Raw genomic sequence first — 18,771 nt, forward strand, 5'->3', positions numbered from 1 at the left:
ACAAGATAGCTAAGATAGTTATACAGCTAGTTTCTCTTAGTTCACTGAAAAGAAATATTTGAGCTAATATTGTTTGAATGACATGTGTTACCTATATCTTGTACTCTGAATAACTACTGTGAAGATAACAATATATTAATTATTGTTACTGTCCTACTAGCCTGTTTTGAAACTCTGTTGTATTGTTATTTTTATTTTTTCTTTCTCTCTTTAAAAAAATCTCACCAGTAGATGTATAATCCAATAATCCTATTGTATTTTTTACCTAAGTAAAGCTTTGTAAAAGGTGGCTGAATGTATAAATCATAAAATTACAAATGTTAATATGAGACAGATGGTATTCAACTTTATTCAACTTTCTGACCCTTTTATTCATTGACAGAATAATCGAAGTTCCCCATGTTTGATACTGGCCCTGAGATGTACAATTGTTGCCATAGCTATAAAGTGGAGATAATGATAGCTTTCCCTACAATTGTTGGGAGAATTAAATGAGAATGTTCAATAAATATAAAATGTCCTGCACAGTCTCCGAATAAATGGCAGCTATTAATCAGAAAAGATCACATTATGCTCTAAACGATATAAGTCACAGAGCTTCTGTGGCCCCATAAATTACAGAATTATTATATCTTACATGAAGACAGAAATAGAAATGATTACCTCTTTTGATGGAGAGCTATGTTGTGAATTACTTTTTTAAACCTTCAAATAGATGAGTTATATGTGAAAAGCCCTGGAACGCTAAGTGTTTTTACAAGATTTGTTACTGGCAAGAAATGGGCAAGCATAAATGAGATCAGTCCAAAAAAATTACCCTGCAAACTTGCTGATGTGCTGTCTGCTACAGTAGTGACAGATCATAAAACTCCTGCGAGAGAAAGACAGAGGTATAGGGCACTGGAATATAAAAAGGCTCTGTCTCTGGATCTTTACAAATACAACTTTGGGGGGGGGGATTTATACTAGTATACTGCTATGATTAGTATCACGGTCCCTTTTCTGTGTAGTACAGGAATTTGACCTGACTTTGGCTGAAGGTAAGAATTATTGGGGGTGATGATGGTACTGTTACCAGGCCAGGATCATTTAGTTTTTATGAGCCGCAGGTTTGAAGTAAGCGGTAATGTTCCAGTTCTGCTATGTTACAGCTGTGTGACCTTGAGTGGGTTTAGCCCATCAGATAAATTTCTGCTTCTGTACAATGGGGATGTGTATGCTACCTGCTTCCTCAGTTGTGTTGACTAAATCAAATGATGCATGAGAGGCCTTCGTGCAGTGTCAGGGACTGTGATCATCATCCTTTTTACTATTGTCTCTTAAAAGCATCCTATTGTGACAGTAACTATATCACTTAAACTTTTAGCTGTGTTTAAAGAAAGATCTCTTAAAGTACTTTAATATTTTTAAGTGTGATTAGACATCTGTATTAATATATGGTGTTTTATATGTGTTTTCTGATGATTAAAATGTAATCATTGTACAAAAGGCACAGAGGATCTTTTTACACACTTGTGGGTTTTCCACTTGATAGTTCTTGAATCTGATAATATCTATATAAATTCTTCACAATAAGTAAATGTACATGTTATTATATGATAATTAATGGCTTTTCTCTCCTCCATTTATATGATCAATCAATCAAATAATGTTCATGATTACACTTTTCTTGAGAAGAACAACTAAAATACTTTAGACTTGGACATGAGTAGGGAGTAGTGCTGCCTGATAATATCTGACTTCTCAAATTGAGGGTACAGAATAGATAATAGCAGAAAACTGCTTAAGATAGAAACTGACCATGTACGGGGATATCCAGAAAATTTTCATCAATTACTTATTTTATATGTGAACTCTTCAGGTGAAAAGGGGGGACATTTCCATATCTCTAACCCATAGAGGTCCTTCCTAATTCATTATGACATTCATTTTCATTAGATTCACAATACTTGCCAGTTGACAGGTTAAGAAACCATTGTGCATTGTGTAATGTAAGCAAGTTTAGTGAAATCACCTCTTCGTCTCTACTTATATACAGTGTTGGAAGATTGATTGGTTGGTTAAATGGGAAAGCCAAAATTTTAAAAATATTGACATGGATTGTAAATTAAGCAGCAGGAGTAAAGTAAAACATTTAGATTGCATCCCAAGGTTACCTGCAAAAATGCAAGATGGAAGTGATAACACCATAGTCATATCCATAAGTAAGGCTTTCATTTATTGATATTTGGTGTATAGCAAATATACCATTGGTATCATGAGATGTCAGAGGAAATATTGAGTGGTGATTAAAGGAATCTGAGCACATACAGTTTTGAAGATTGTGAGGCAATCTTATAACACCCGATTTTGGTATATTCAATAGCTAATATTAGCAGTGAGAAAAGTCTGATGATGTCCATCTTCTTAGAAAATATCCTATCTAGTCATTCGTTTCCATGTACCAGTTATATAAAGGGAGAGCTGGGGTGTAGAAGCCAAGCCAAAATGTTTTTTATTTATATGAAAAGGGAAAAAAATCGAGAGTTTTCTGACTACATAAAAATATCTAAAGTAAAAGAGAAATTGATAGAGGGGAGGGTGTGATGTTTGAAGATTCTGTTGTAGCAGCTGTTCTAATTTATGTTGTTTTGCTGTATTCTTATTTTCCTGAGTTAATATATATGGAGTAGATTCAGTTTTCATTAGTTAATCCAGATGCAACAGCAATATACTGACTTGATTCTTTTCTATGGATAAGAAATATATAGGGAGCATAACAGTTCCTGAGAGTCTGTGTGTAGTAATTTCACCAGAGTCCACAGTTCTGCAGCTCATTAATTTCTCCTCATAGGGTAATCATAAAAATCAACTTATTGATTGTCTGTACGTGTCAGGCAATTCCATCCACATAGCTATATTTTTTACCTGTAGTTTTTCACTGAATTCTCAAAAAAGGGCTTTGTGAAAAATGAATACTTTTGAGCCCTAGGTTTCTAATTTATAAAAGAGATTAATATGCATGCATTTCTTAAGGGCTCACTACTAAAAATTGGGACAACAAAATATGGTGCTATGAAACTGTTAGCATTAATATTTCTAACTTGTGAGAAGAAATACTGAGGAATACATTTTTCCAACTCTGGTACCAACTACCTTTATGACTAAGAGCACCTTAGTACCGACTTTGTTCTTTTTCCTTAACATCAAAATAAAAAAGAATGTATGCAAGCACTTTCTTTCAGATGGAGTTGAAGAATACTTGAGAATGCAGGGAACTTTATTAGCCTCAGGTTTATTCTAAATTTGAAGATTAAAGACATAAACAAAAGCACTTATTAAAAGTGAAGGAAATGATGTCAATAGTATTCAAATATGAATGTATATTCAGACACTTATATAGACATATTTGTTATAACAAATAATACATAGTTTATCAGGTACATATTAGCATATGATACAGATACACATACATGTTTCATATTATCATCTAACACAGTGTTGATATTCCTGTGAGCTCAACAAAGAGGGGATAGATAACTGCATTTGATGGATAAGGAAATGGGTTCAGTGAAGAAGGGTTAGCACTAGAGGAAGTGATTCTAATACCTCTAAGAACTGTCTCTCTAAATGGTTACATCAACACCAACAAAAAAGTCCCTTCAATCCTGGCTGCCCTTTTTAGGTATTTAGCTTACCTACAACTAACTGATTAGTAGAAAGCTGCAGTTTCCTTATCTGTAAAATTAACTTGACAGCAACTCCACCACCACGGCACTTGCCTTCATAATCCTTGCGTCTTCAGCAGTCGTCAGTATATTCTTCAGGCCTAGCACCAAGGAACCATACTGGGATTTAAGAGCTTTATGCTGACAAATAAGTAAGTACTTTAAAGATTTAGAACTACAACATGCTATGATGAACTTAATGATAGTTTCAGCATAGCTCTGAGGTAGCATAGAAGAAGCACTTCTGTCTGCCTGGCCATATTTGGAAAGATTCAAACTTAAGCCAGAGAGGTCGTTAAAGTTAGACCAAAGGGGTAACTCCTAGAGTTTTCAAGGAGTTAAATGGTAGGAAGATGGAATTTCATGCACTAAACACATCATTTCTAAACACATGAGGTCAGGGAAAGGGACAGTATATTGACTATACATGAGATATAGTACATCCAATACCAAATGATCAGTTTTGGTCAGCAAGTGCTTTGTTTGTTTTATTAAGGGGTTTGGTGTTTAGAAGACATCTGGGCCCAGCTTATTTTCCAGGAAGTATAAGGGTGTATACAATGTTTTTCTAGTATAACTGGAACATTACCTATTAATACTAGTTATAAACATACACTAATTAATATATGCTATAATATATTATGCTATTTATTCTTTATCTAGCTCCTTATTACAATACTGTCAAGCCAGTGCAGGTATTGTGCAAAATTCCTACAAAACATATTGATTCTTTAACTGTTCATTATATTTGGTGTTAGCTTTTACAAATGGTTTTCAGTTTTAAAAAGACACACAGTAGATAAAGCACTAGTATTTATGCATATTTAAATATGTAATTTTCTTGAAATATTGTATTCTACCATATCCTGTTTTATGTAACTGTTAAAAGTGAGGTTGCATGGACATATGTCCAATGGCAACTGAGGGACCTTGTTTTTTTGTGGACATCTGAGAATACATAAACAAAAAATTTAGAAGAAGATTTTCCTGGATGCCCTGTGTATAGAAGGTACACTAGTTCCCCATGACAGGCAGGTGGGGATATTTTGTTTTCATTAATGTCCTCTGGATAGACATGCAAAATATGTACACAGAAAGGCAATGCAAATGACACTGAGCCCTACTGTGTCATTAAGGACTAATGCAGATAATTTCAAGGGAAACTCTCCAACAGAAGGAGAGTTTGTGTGTCATAGAATCATCTCCCAGGAATGGTAACTGACCCCAATCACTCTAAGCCATTCAAAACTGAACTTGCAAAGTCCCAGCAGGATAATTACTTGATACAAAACAATTCTTATTAGGAAGCTGCCTTATTAGTTTACAAGTGGTTTTCCTTTGCCTCATTTTTAGCATTTCGTAGTGATTCTCAGCTGAAGAAACTTTTAAGTACCCTTGCCAAATTGATGAACTTTATGCAGAGGCTGAGTCTCCCTTCAGCAAGCATTTGTAACACTGATTAAAAACGAATAGTATTTCCATGTGTCCCTTAGAAAGAGCAAACAATGATTTCAAGTCTTTTCCTCAGTTCTGTGGTATAACATTATGAACACAATTATAAAAGTGGAAGGACAATTCTCTCCTGAAAAGGGGCTTGCAACTTTGTCTATAAAATTAACTATTAGTCCAATTTATATGATTTTTTCACATATACAGCTGATATTTTAATACTAGATTTATGACATTTTGTGGACATTTAAGGTGAAAATTGCAAGAAGAACAAATGGTCTTTGGCCTTTTTGTTATTGAAATGTCTGAAATTTATTGAAATCCTCTTTATAGTGTACAGAGTTTCAACATAAAACACAATTCTCCCCAATTGGTTCATATATAAAGATTTTAAGGGGAAGAAGAATAGTAAATGATTCCAGAGATAATAACATAAGGAAGCTTAAAGGGCTGGAATACATGGGGAGGAAATGATGGCACCAGAGCCCCGTGAGAGCTGAGATTGTGGTGGTCACAGGGCTGCCTAACAGTGGAACGTTTCAGCCACTGCTAGAGAGTCAACACGAATGCATGAAGGGAGTCAGAAACACATGCATTATACTCCTTGTCCTCTCTCTTTGCCTCTGAAGAGGTTGCTTCCTATTCACTTTCAATATAGGAGACTAGAGGTGAGGGATCCCTGATGATGTAGTTCTTAGCAGGACAGATCTTTCAGGCCCAAAGCAAGGAGAAATGGAGAGTGGAGAGCAGGAAAGATAGTGATTCTAATGGGTACATTTGTCCAATGTGTGTAAACTCCAGGACTGAATGTTTGGGGGACATAGAAAGGTAACCGGAGATATGTCATCCAAAGCGTATCCAAATATTTCTACTTTTGAGAGATACTCTGCTAAATGCCAGGTGGAATATTTTGTGGTCTGATAAATGAATGTCTCCCTAAATTAATCCTGTTAACAGGTTGATTTAATTCAAGACTTCTTATAGCCTTCAGATTTTGAAAATACTGAGTTTAATAAAGTTAATCCAGTTGTGATTTCAATTAGTGCTTGACGCAATCAATGTTCCACATGAAATGACAGCTGAAGTTGTTGGCTCAATGTAGATGTTCAACCTAGGTGTCTTTGATGATTGCGAAACAAATTCTGTGGCATTTACAGCACAGTCTCTTTTTTTCTTTCCCCATGAAACTTTTTTTTTTTTTTTTTTTTTTTTTTTCTCCGGTACTGGGAACCGAACTCACGACCTTGCCCATGCCAGGCAGGCGTTTTTGCGCTGAGCTAAATCCCCAGCCCCTTCCCCACGAAACTTAAACTACAGCACACTCAGAGTCATAAAAATGGCATATTGAAAAATTGTCCTCTCTTCTGCTGCTTCAACTGTGGGGCTTCCCGCAAGTTCATTCCTCAATGTTCTGATCTTTAGGTGGTCTCTTAGTGAATGTTCCTTCCGCTCTAGTGTCAGTTATTACCTTCATTTTCATTTATCCCAACCAGAAACTGTCTCCCTAAATTTTAGTTTACAATCTCAAAGTACAGACTTTTAGATGGTTATTTGACTGAGGATATTTTGATCATTTGAGACTGATCATCAGATTACTTACTTATTTGAAATTGGCTGACTTGTGTAACCTCTCTACCTGAATTGCTGTATCTGGGAAATTAGCCTAAATATGTTTTGTATAAAAATATTTCTTATATTGCTTTAGTTTACAGTTATAACATCCTAATTCTCCAAAAAATTATATAATCACTTAAAATATTTCCAGGGACTGTATATCTCTCTATGTTTATGGATTCAGAATAAAGAACAGGTCTGAGCAGTTGTTACTTGCAAAACAGAAACGGTAAAATTTGGGAAGTAGAGTTCAAAGTTACCCCTTTAGGCAGAGCCTGTATTCAAACTTAACAATTCTGGGGTTTCCCAAAGGAACCACACAAGATAATAGAAAATCACATCAACCCTTATGTTAATTATTTTTCTCTCATTGCTGAGACAAAATTCCTGACACAGTTTGTAGAGGTTTTAGTCTGTAATCAGCTGGCTCTAAGGCAGAGTGGCCTGGCAGAGGGACTATATAGTACATGGAAACAGAAGATTGAAAAGTAACAAGAGAGGAGGGGAGAGCAAGCCTCTTTCCATCCCTTATAGTGTATGCAGGCTACCTAACCCAGGGCAGGTACAGCACTCACACACTTAATCCCAGCATTAAACCATGAATTAATCACAAACTGTAGATTCAGCCATCTCCGAGAAGCCACAACTGCATGAGGCTTTTCAGGGACATCCAGACACAAACCATAACATTCCCCCCATGGCCCCCCAAAGACTCATGTGCATTCCTTTACACGAAAAACATTTATTTAGTTAGTGTGTAAGAATTCCCAAAGTCCTAATGGCTTCAGCATTGCTGAAAAGTCCAAGTCCCAAGTCTCCTCTGAGATGTAAGGCAAACTCTTAGCTGTGAGCCCCTGTACATCCACACACTCTAGATTCAGGTGCCTCTGAAAGGCTGTGCCCCATGACCGCATGAACATTTGGGGGGCTATCCAGACACAAAACATAACAACTTGTGAAGAGAGAGCCCTGCCATCATGTATTACATAGGATGCTGAGAAGGAGGACCTGCCCAATTCTCCAGATGATGGTCCTGAAAAAGAAGTGCCCTGATGGGCTGAATTCCTACCTTTTCATTTCTCTAAAGGAGGACGTTGCTCCCCAGGTAGCAGCTGACAAAGACTGACAAAACTGACACTCCCAACAGAAGGGCTCTATTGTACAATCATGACCTATCAGACCAATAGTTACACGAAGCTACAGTATTTCTGCTTCTTGAAGTTTTCCACTGTCAAAGCCATCAAAACAGGAGCCCACACCAATCTACAGGTTAAACACCCCCCAGTACACTAAAGACTTTTGATACCTTGAGAGGAAGGTCAAGATCCAGCAACCTTACAATTGATGATTATTAAGAGGGAAATTGAAAAAGACTGAAATCCATTTGTCAATTTTGATAAATGTACAGTACTTAATTATGTAAATATTTCCATGGTTAAAAATTAAGTCTCTCATAAAATTACAGTCTCAAAGATCCCTCTTTATCTAGTCATCCATTCACTTATATTTTACCAAACAGATAGCTTTTAGTTCTTACCAAAGCATTTGCTATGAATACAGGCAAAAGATGAATGTTTACTGTACCTTGTCCTTTATGAAAAAATGGTGGAATGTTATATAACTGTTCTGTACTTTGAATTTTTCACTAACAAAATATACACTTATTTTTTTCCATTCAATGAATAGTGCAGTGGTGGCAAAATGTGAGATGCATGCCAGAGTAGGCTGCTTGTATCATGAAAGCTCTAAAAGGATTGCCATCACTGGTATAGAGTGTTCTCAGTTTTCAAACATACCCGCATATTGTCCATTACATCAGTGGGCCTCAGTGGGGGAGACCAATTTTATCTTACATACCACATTTGACAATGTTTAGAGACATTATTTTTAGACCTAGCTGGAGGGAAGGCTGGTATTATTCTTTCATGGGTAGTATCCAGAGATGGTGCTCAACATTTTACAATGTAGAGTCCCATCCCTGCCAAAGAATTATCTGATCCCATAAATTAATAGTTTTGAGGTTGAAAACTGAATTATACAAATATATGCCAAGTTGTCTATTTCCAGCTGACATTTATTTCCAAAATGTTGTCACTATAGCAATACCACAATGAGTTCCAACTCTACACATACATTACTTCATATGATAGACAATATTTATAAGAAGTTAAATGTTAATGTTCAATGTTGTTTTTATGTTGCCAGATGTATGGATCAGGGGTTTTGTGAATTTACAATTTACTTGTGAAAGTTTATTTCCAATAACATCACCAATGTTGTGTGTTATCAAACACTAAGAAACTTATACAGATGAAAATGTGATATCCAAGTATTAAATTCTCTATTATGATTTAGCTTAAGAGCCCTTTCATAATTATGAGCTCATTAAATATTCATTTTTCTGTGCATACCTGTCTATATCTTTGGCCATATAACAAATCAGTTTGTCATTCTTTTATTAGTTTCTAAGAGCTCTTTATTTGTTAAGGAAATTAGTCTTTTTTCTGTTCAAGGATTTAGAAACAATACTCTTGGTTTGTTCCTTGCATTTTGATACAGTGTTTGAAAATGTTGTGTATATATTTACAAATTTACTATAAAATAAATATATTTACCGTGTAAATTTCAAATTTTAATTCATTTATTCTTACATTGTGACATTAAAAAGGCTTTCTTCTCTGAGACTGTAATATAATTTGAATCTAAAGTTTTCTTGCAGGGGCTGGGGATTTAGCTCAGTGGCACAGTGCCTGCCTGGGAAATGCAAGGTCATGAGTTTAATTCTCAGTACCAGAAAAAAACAAAACAAAATAAAACAAAACAAAACAAAACATAACAAAAAACCCCCAGTTTTCTTGTATTCCTTTTATTAATTTTACAGTGATGTTTCTAATATATATGAAATTTTTGAATTTTTTATAACATATGGTTTTAATTTAATATCTTTTCTTCAGCAATCCAACTGTACCTAGCATCAGTTTTTTTTTTTGAATAGCCAATTCCACTGATTTGATGCACCTCTTATGATGTTCATACTATCCTCATGGTGTTTTGGGTTCACTCTACGCATTATATTCAATTATCTGCCTTTCATACATGAGCTGATATCATAACCTCACAATTTTCTCATTATTAAACCAAGTTTACCTCTATTTTGTTTTGTTTTTCCCGGTGATTATTGGTTATTACTATAAAGTTTTTTAAAAATTTTTTTCAGAAAGAATTCACATATTAAACACTTCATCCACTTACAGCTTAAATTCTATGGTTTTCATTGTAATAACAGATGTACTTAAGCTCCACCACAGGCAATTTTAGAATACTGCTGTCATCTTAAAAAGAAATTCTGTGCCCTTTAACAATCAGCTTCTGGTCAATCCATATCTCTCTAATTTTAAACAAATATTTACTTTATTTGTACAAATTTCATTCTTTGGACATTTTATGTAAATAGAATTACATATCTGCTCTTCTGTGATTTGCATAATATTTCCAGGTCCATTCATGTTGCAGTGTGCAGTGGTCGTTTTAATGGCTGATAATAGCCTAATATGTGAACATATTACACATGACCTATTCATTCATCATTTAATATATTGGATTTTTTTTTTCCTTTTGACTATTTTAAATAATGCTGCTATAAGAATACTGATGTACAAAAATTATGTACATAAATGTTTTCTTTGGTCTTGGGACCATAAGTAGATCACATGGTTATCATATGCTTAATTATTTGAGGAAATTGCTAGGCATTTTCCAAAATTGCCACCCATACTTATTTTCATAAAGATAGAGTAAGGGGCTTCTGGTGTATCGACATCTGGAAGTAATTATTACTATCATCTGATTTTTTTAAATGCTAGTATTCACAGTGGATGTGAAGTTGTATCTTATTGTGGTTTTTTATAGATGAATTTTTTATATATGAATTTTAACTCATTTATCTAACTTCGCTATAAACATATGAAAGAAATTATTAATATTGTAATTTTAGTATGTAATTGAGAGATATTGACGTCATTTTATGTTCTTAATAGACATAATTATCAGATATGCCAAAATTCTACTTATTGAAGATATTCTTAACAAAAGCATAGTTCTTACAGCTATTTATCAATAATTTATCATATGCTTTTATTTTGTAAATTCAGACACTTATTTCATTCAATCTTTTTCCTTGTTTTTTGTTTTTTACTATTACTTGAAATAGTAATAGTAATACTTTTACTTGAAATGCTGGTACTTGAAAGACTATTACTAGAAATGCTATTTCTTGAAATACTGAAATGCTATTCCTTGAAATACTTGTTTTACATTACTAAGCTATTGAGTTTTGTTGTTTATAAAGTATATTTTTCAGCCTTGTACTGTGAGCAAATACCTGAGAAAAAAAACAATTTAAAAGAAGAAAGGTTTTATTTGGGCTCAGGGTTTCAGAGATTTCAATCCGTGGTCACCTGGCTCCAAGATAGAAACCTTATGACAGAAGAACATTTCAGAGAAAAGCTCTCACCTCTTATCATCCAGGAGGAAGAAAAGGAACAAGAGAGCTGGATAAAAAAACGTACCCTTCATAGGGTATATTTGACTGCAACTACGTTCTACTTTCTAATTGCCCATTCAGGTACACATGCATCAACCCATTGGTGAGGTTAGCATTCTCACACTCCAGTCACTTCCCTAAGCATCTCTTAAATCCTGTTAAGTTGCCAGGCAAGATTAGCCACTGAGTAGTGGTTTTAGTTGATTCTTTTTTTGAATTCCATATGAGAAATTTGTTCTTTCCAATTTCCTAGTTCTTATGTCTTAATCTTCTGTTTCATAAAGTATAGTGATGTCCTTGGGTTAACGAACATATTTTTATAATAATATTAATGTTTCAGAGAGTTTTAAAATAATAAAAATTGTAGAAAAATCTTTTCATTGTTTAATAAGGAAAACAACACTTGGTGCTACTGAAGTCTAATTGCTAATATTTTATTCAACATAATGGGCTTTGATGATTAAAAGTGAGATTTGTTTATTAGCTTTTGGGGGCTGACATTGCCAACTTCAATATCAATGTTACTATGCTTAATTAAAAGAAAGAACTTTTACTTCTTTCATTCTCTGAAGCAGTTCAAGAACATTGGAATTAATTGCTTTTTAATTTTTTTTTCAAAAGAGCTTGAGTTTTTTGATAGGCAGAATAATGGCTCTCCACTGCAGCTTACATTCTAATCCCTGGAACTTGTGTATATGACAGGCTTTATGGCAGCATGGGGAAACTGCAGATCAAATTAAGTTTACTAATCAGTTAACCTTACAGATATTTCGGGCTTATCCAGGTGGGCTCAACATAATCAATCATAGTATTTTTTACAGGGGGAAATGGAGGAAAAGGAGGTCAGAGACAGAGAGGGACTTGAAGATGCTATGCTGCTGGTTTGGTAGGTGGAGGTCCAAGACACAGACTAAAGAATGTAGACACCTCTAGAAGGTCAGGAAATGTATCATTCAAGAGCCTCCAGAGGGAGCATGTTCCACCTGTCACAACGACTTTAGCACAGCGAGACCTATTTTAGAATTGAATTGTATCTTTCAAAACTTTAAGAATAAATTTGTATTGCTTGAAATTATGAAGTCTGTGTGTATCCTATGAGTATACATGTATACATACATGCATATAGATATAAATATGATTACATCTGAAATCCTAGTTCTAATTCAGACCCACAGGGCTCATTCAAGTCCTACTCTTTTGCTTGTGTATAACTTCTCTTTCTGACCTAGTTCTTTATATAGTCCAATATATTGGCTTATTTGTTTGACCCTAGTATACACAATTGCTAATCCACACTCTTGTTATAAACAGATTTATCAACTGGAGTACAGTGTTCTAATACAGTTCTAAAAATTTCTTCCACCATATATTTTCAGTCAAGATAATAATTTTGCGAAGTTGCTTAGGTTAATCACCTTATCTTACCCAGTCTGTGTTAAAACATGCGCTTGCTAATATTGATATGTCAATTTAAGGCTACAAAATTTCCTGTGAGAATATCTTTATTTATATCTATGGCCTGATATTAACTACTATAATTTACATTGTAATCTAGGCTCTTCTACTATTTTTGTTTTGTGTTATTACTAATGAGGTTTCTTAATATAAAAGTAGTAAGGATAGTTGATATCTTCATTTTGCTTTCCAGCTTTATTGTACTTAATTAAAATACTATTTTATTTTTACCATAGTGAAATTTATCAAGGGAATGTTTTGTATCACACACATATCTAGTGACTATTTCATGAGTATATGAAAAGAAAGTGTATTATTTTCAGAATGGACAATTTTTGAGGTAGGCTCTCACTATGTAACTCAAATTGGTCTTGAATTTACTATTATGATCCTTCTACTTCAGTCTCCTAATTGCTAGAGTTACAGGGTTATGCCACCATGCCCACCTTAGAATGGACAACTTAATACATATTAGTTTGTCTTTTAATGTTATTTAAACATTGTTTTATTAAATTGAGTTTTATGTACTCAGTATCTCATGCACTGGAATTTTTGTATTGAAGCTTCCTGTGGTTATATATTTATGTATTAATCTGTCTAGTTTTTTAAAATGGTTTTTCATTCATTACCAGTGAAACACTAACTTATGCATACTTATGCATATTTTTAGCGCTATGTGTTTATTTAGATCTCATACTTACATTATAAATTATTTTCTTTTTTTTTGGGTTTTGGAAATTGCCAAAATTATATACATCCACTTTGTACCACATGATATTTGGTACATATGTCTGTGTTAGTCAGATTTTCCTCACCATGCCAATGCCTGAGATAAACAACTTTTAAGAGGAAAAAGCTTATTTTGACTTATGGTTTCACTACATTGTTAGCTGACTCCATTGTTTTTGAGCTATGCTGGTGCTGAACATGATGGTGGGAAGTGGTGCCTTATAGAGCAAAGTAGCTATCCCCACTGCAGCTAGGAAGGAGAGCAAGGGCAGGGTAGGGTACTGTCCTTTGCTTTGTTCATCATGCATTCCTGATCTACTGTGAATGTGTGAATTTACTTCTGGGCTCTCTGTTGTGCCTCCCTGCTTTCTGTTTGTGTTTTTATGAAAGTACTATGCTGCTTGGATTATTATAACATACAGTAGCTTTTGAAATCAGGTAATAGGCCTCTAGCTTTGCTCTTTTTCTTAATGTTAATTTGGCTTCTGTGTGTGTGTGTGTGTGTGTATCTCTCTCTCTGTGTGTATGTCCTTGTGATTTTAAATTGTCTTTCTTAGTCTAATTCATTCACTTATTATTTTTTTCTGAATTCTACCTTGTCAAGATCTATACTGTCATTTTCCCCTTATAAATTTTACTAGTTGTAGCTTTTAATGTGTCCAGCATATAATTTTTCATAATTATTTTCAGCTTACTTATATTCACATAACAAATATATCTGACTTTAATTATATACTAATTTTATATACTATTTTTTGTTTAAAATTGTTTTCAAATACTCTGTATTCTTTTTCTTAGTCTTCTCTGGACTTTTTTTTAATCTACTTTTTGCCTACTAGTTTTCCTTTACAGTTATTCTTTTAACTTACTCTTTGTTATTTATTTGTTTAAATAATGTCAGTGGCTTTTTATATGAACGTGTGAAATAAGACCTTTCCAGAAGCAGTAATGAGTGATGAATCAAAATTTAAATCACATAATGTCTGTTTTGCGTAGGTTTTTTCTTTTGTTTTAAGGCAATATAGCCTTTGGAAATGATCACTTTTGATAGTATTTCAATGGTTTGTAAGATATCTCTTATCTCCAACCTCTGTCATGCACCCCAAAGATAAATAAATGAACAACCTAGTGAACAAATAGATGATATGAATAAATGAGTGATAACAATACATTATTTTTAGGGAATTGCTTTAACATCATAAGGGACATCATGATATTCTTGATGCAAAGTTTCTTTTTGATGTTTTATATTTTGATATTTTTCCATTCTCTTGAAGAACAGTTGTATCAGGAATATAGTCAATACCATTGTGCCTCTGATGGATTTGTTAGCTTTTGAAAGACTTTATGCCACACCAGATCAAGAAAATTAGGCCGTACTTTTTGTTTGACCTATTTGTCTTCTTTCAGATCTTCTGCCTATGTCTGTAGAGAGTTTGAAATGAGCTGGTTGCCCATTTAAAATTCATGCTTTTCTAGAGACATAATAGTTACAAATGATAGACCAGAGAGATGCTTGTATCATGTATTGTATAGAGTAAGAAAAAAGATACGTAGCCTAACTGACAGCTACATTTAAAAATGTCTTTGAATGAATTGGTATAAAATAAAATCTGTGCTAGATTTAATCATACAAGGAAAGTGTTCTGAGCTTAACATTTTCTTTCATAAAATGACTGATTCATCCCATTCAGAATCTTAACACATTTGTCATTTTTCTCAAATGCAATTTACAGGGAAAAAAAAGGCCCTAGATTTCTCAAATTAGAAATAGCAAGCATGCTGGAATGAAACTAAGCTGTTCAAGAAATGGGGCTCCAAAAATTGATGGTATGCTTCTTAACCTCTCTGATGCTTTTTTCCCACTCTTACAGAATAGAGACTACAGTATGTACCTTCTAGAGTGGAAACACCTTAAATGACTGTATGTTAACCTAGCTGGTGTAAGTGGAAAGGAATAATAATTTCCTTTTCTACAACCCTTGCCAAAAGAAATCTGGTGAAGACTTCACAGCTAATCCAAAGCCTTCCTTGGAGCAATCTTCAGTTCATTTAAAGCCTATCAGGAAACTTTTACTTAACAGGTTGACCTTCGTACAGCTGTCATGAATGCTCTGTATGACAGACGAAATGGGGACTCCAGGATTACAACACTGCAAAGCTCTGTGCTTTCGCTTATTTTTTTATTTTTTATTTTTTGGTTTTTCTCCGGGACCGGGAACCAAACTCACGACCTTGTGCTTGCCAGGCAGGCGCTTTTGCCACTGAGCTAAATCCCCAGCCCCCTCGGTTATTTTTTGAGGAACTGCATTTTATTCGTCTACTGACTAACCCCATAGAGATTTAGGGTGAGCAAAACTTTCTTAGTCAAGTTGCTTGATATAAATATTTGTATTGGAAAATTTGCTTGCTAACACACGGAAGACTAATAATAGACTCAGCAATGAAATTAAGCTTGCTTTATTAATTTTTCAGTATTAAATTTCACTAACAGATGCATTAAAAATTTATTGTCATCTTTATTATGCCAACTCTAATGAAAAGACATACATCATTAGTGATATGGTTATAATGTAAAGTATGTAAGAACATTTATGAAGGAAAAAATCAATAACCTCATTAAATGTGTTTATATTTGTTTTTGCAGCATCAATTATCTTCATAGTTATTAGCATACTCACATTATGACATAAAACCAATGAATAACATTTTTCCACACAGTAACCTGATCTTGTCTATGTCTCTTTTAATTTACTTGCATTTCATATTTTATTTTCTATGGGAAATCTTAATATTAAAAAGTTTATAACAAAGTGAGCTAAAGAATTATTCTATAATAGAATATTTATGAGAAATAAAAGTAAGCCCGAAGCCACCATTTATATTAAAATGATAAATATGTAAAGTGGACTAAATGTTGATTTCTACCTATAGACAAAATTGAATTCTATAAAATGGCTGTACTGTCTAGGTCTGTTATGTAAATTTATATGTGAAAACTAAATTATATCCTATTATGTTCCCAAGATTTAGAAATTAAAAAAAAAACATAACTCATGCTGTGTACTACTTTTAAAGTATTTTGCAATGAAATATATTATTCAAACCACTACTTCCATAGCAGAAAAAAAATCAGATCCTTGAATCATCATTATGTTATTTTAAAATTTTTAAACTTTATTATTTAATAGCCTTATTGTCAGTCCATGTAGTATATGTGTATACTTGTGTGTATATGTGTAGTTTACTAAGTAATTTATGTTACCATAATCCTGAATTTTATTGCATTTTAAGAAAATGTGTCATAATATTATAATTGCTTTTAGTATATGCTAAAAGATTTTGTACTAAAATGTTGGAAATATATGTCAGTGTAACAATAATGCAAGATAGAAAACTCTTATCCAGGTGAATAATAAATAAATGCGACTATTATCTAGCAAATTTTATAGGAAAATATAACCTTCTGAGATTATTGGCCACACACTAAAATAATGGCTAAAAGAAGGCAAGAAATTAAAAGGAACATGAAGATAAAAATAAAGTGTTGTCAGAAAGATTGGTAACTCACTAAAACAAATAGTCAACGAATTCCAAAGACCTGATATTTATTACAATCATTTCAAAACAATTTGAAGTTAGGCCAAGGCCTTCCAAATCTTGTGATTTAAGTCCATGATTATAAATAATCCAATGGAGGACTCACCCACAGCAATGATCCTTGGAAATTGTAATGGGATAGAATTATGAGCCAGTACTTGGCTTCCTGAGCTACAGTAAATGTGCTGTAAGAATATGAATTCATGCAGTTCCTTTTGTAAGAGATCATTTTAGTGACACAGGCTGAAACTTAAAACAGACCTATGTGGAAGTAGTGTTCCACAACTCCAGTAAGACAAGGACTGTGAAATCAGTATAAACTCAGAAACTCTCTGTATTTTTCCTAAGTATACGACCATATGGTTTCTGTATTTTAGGTTTTAAACACCGAAGTAAACATTTTTTTTACTTTACTTTTCTAAGCTTTTTGTCCCTCCTTCAGAGAATGAAACAACAGAAAGCTGGGTTTACTAAAAAATCTACAAAATTTTTAAGTAGTTAAAATTTCTCCTGAGATATTAAAAAAAAGTTTAGGGTAGATTAAACCTAGAACAAAAATTAAATCAAATTATATTCTGTGTGCTCAATTTTCTGTAGGGAACCAAAAGCCACTGAAGTGTAAAATTCTAATTAATTATGTAGTATGCTAATGGATTTTAAATGAAAAATATGTGCTATTTAACACGTCACTCCACATCGTTTTGCAAGTGTGTATTAGAATGAAACTACCCTATAAAATCTGAACTGCATGGAAGAAGTAGGTGTTACTTCTTCCATTTAACCTATGGGAAAGAATTCTCTTTTTCATTAGTGAGGGCGTTCTGCCCATATCCTACAGTGGTAGATAAACTTGAAGTTTTGGTAGTGTATGCGACATGCAGCAGTGAATTAACCACTGATGTTATTTTAACAACTACACTTATTTTGTTACAGATTTTATAGTAGTTTTAAAGACTACCTTTTTTTTTACAGAAATGAAAACTGAAATCAAGCATGTTATAATGCTCTGCGTGGCATATCTAATGATCATCAGAGGTGAGACTCAAAAGCAAAGTTTTCCATTGCACATTTTGTGCTAATTTAATCACAGCAAGCTCAGTGAAAAGACACAAAATTAATCTATATTATTGTATTTTTTGTTAGTTTGACTTATTTTTCAGTTAGCAAGTAAATAATATGTATATATGTATAGTGTACAACATAGAACTTGATATATATGGATATATCCATGGAGAAGGATTGAAGAAGGATTAAATGAAACTAGTATGTGAATCCTCTCACATATTTATTTTTTGTTGTGAGAACCTTTAAAATCTATTCTCCACAATATTCAAATGTACTATATATTGTTATAAACTGTAGTCACTATGGTGTATGATAGTATCTTGAATTTATTTTTTCTGCATAGCAGAATCTTTGACCAACATCTTTTGAATTCTCACACTTCTCAGCATATAGTAGTTACCATTCTATTCAGTTTCTGAGTTCCATTTTTTTCACTCCACATGTAAATAATATTGATTTGTTATTTTACATTTTAACATCTACTGGAAGTTAAATTCTTCATTACATATCAGATCATTGCCAATTTCATGCCTGATACTGACCATCTCACATCATGATGTTCTAAGGAAAAGTGGGAGACAGCCTACGGTCAGAAGAGCTACACTTGCT

The sequence above is a fragment of the Chinchilla lanigera genome, unplaced genomic scaffold (genome assembly GCF_000276665.1).
Source record: "Chinchilla lanigera isolate Chin_1 unplaced genomic scaffold, ChiLan1.0 scaffold00032, whole genome shotgun sequence".
Taxonomy (NCBI): Eukaryota; Metazoa; Chordata; class Mammalia; order Rodentia; family Chinchillidae; genus Chinchilla; species Chinchilla lanigera.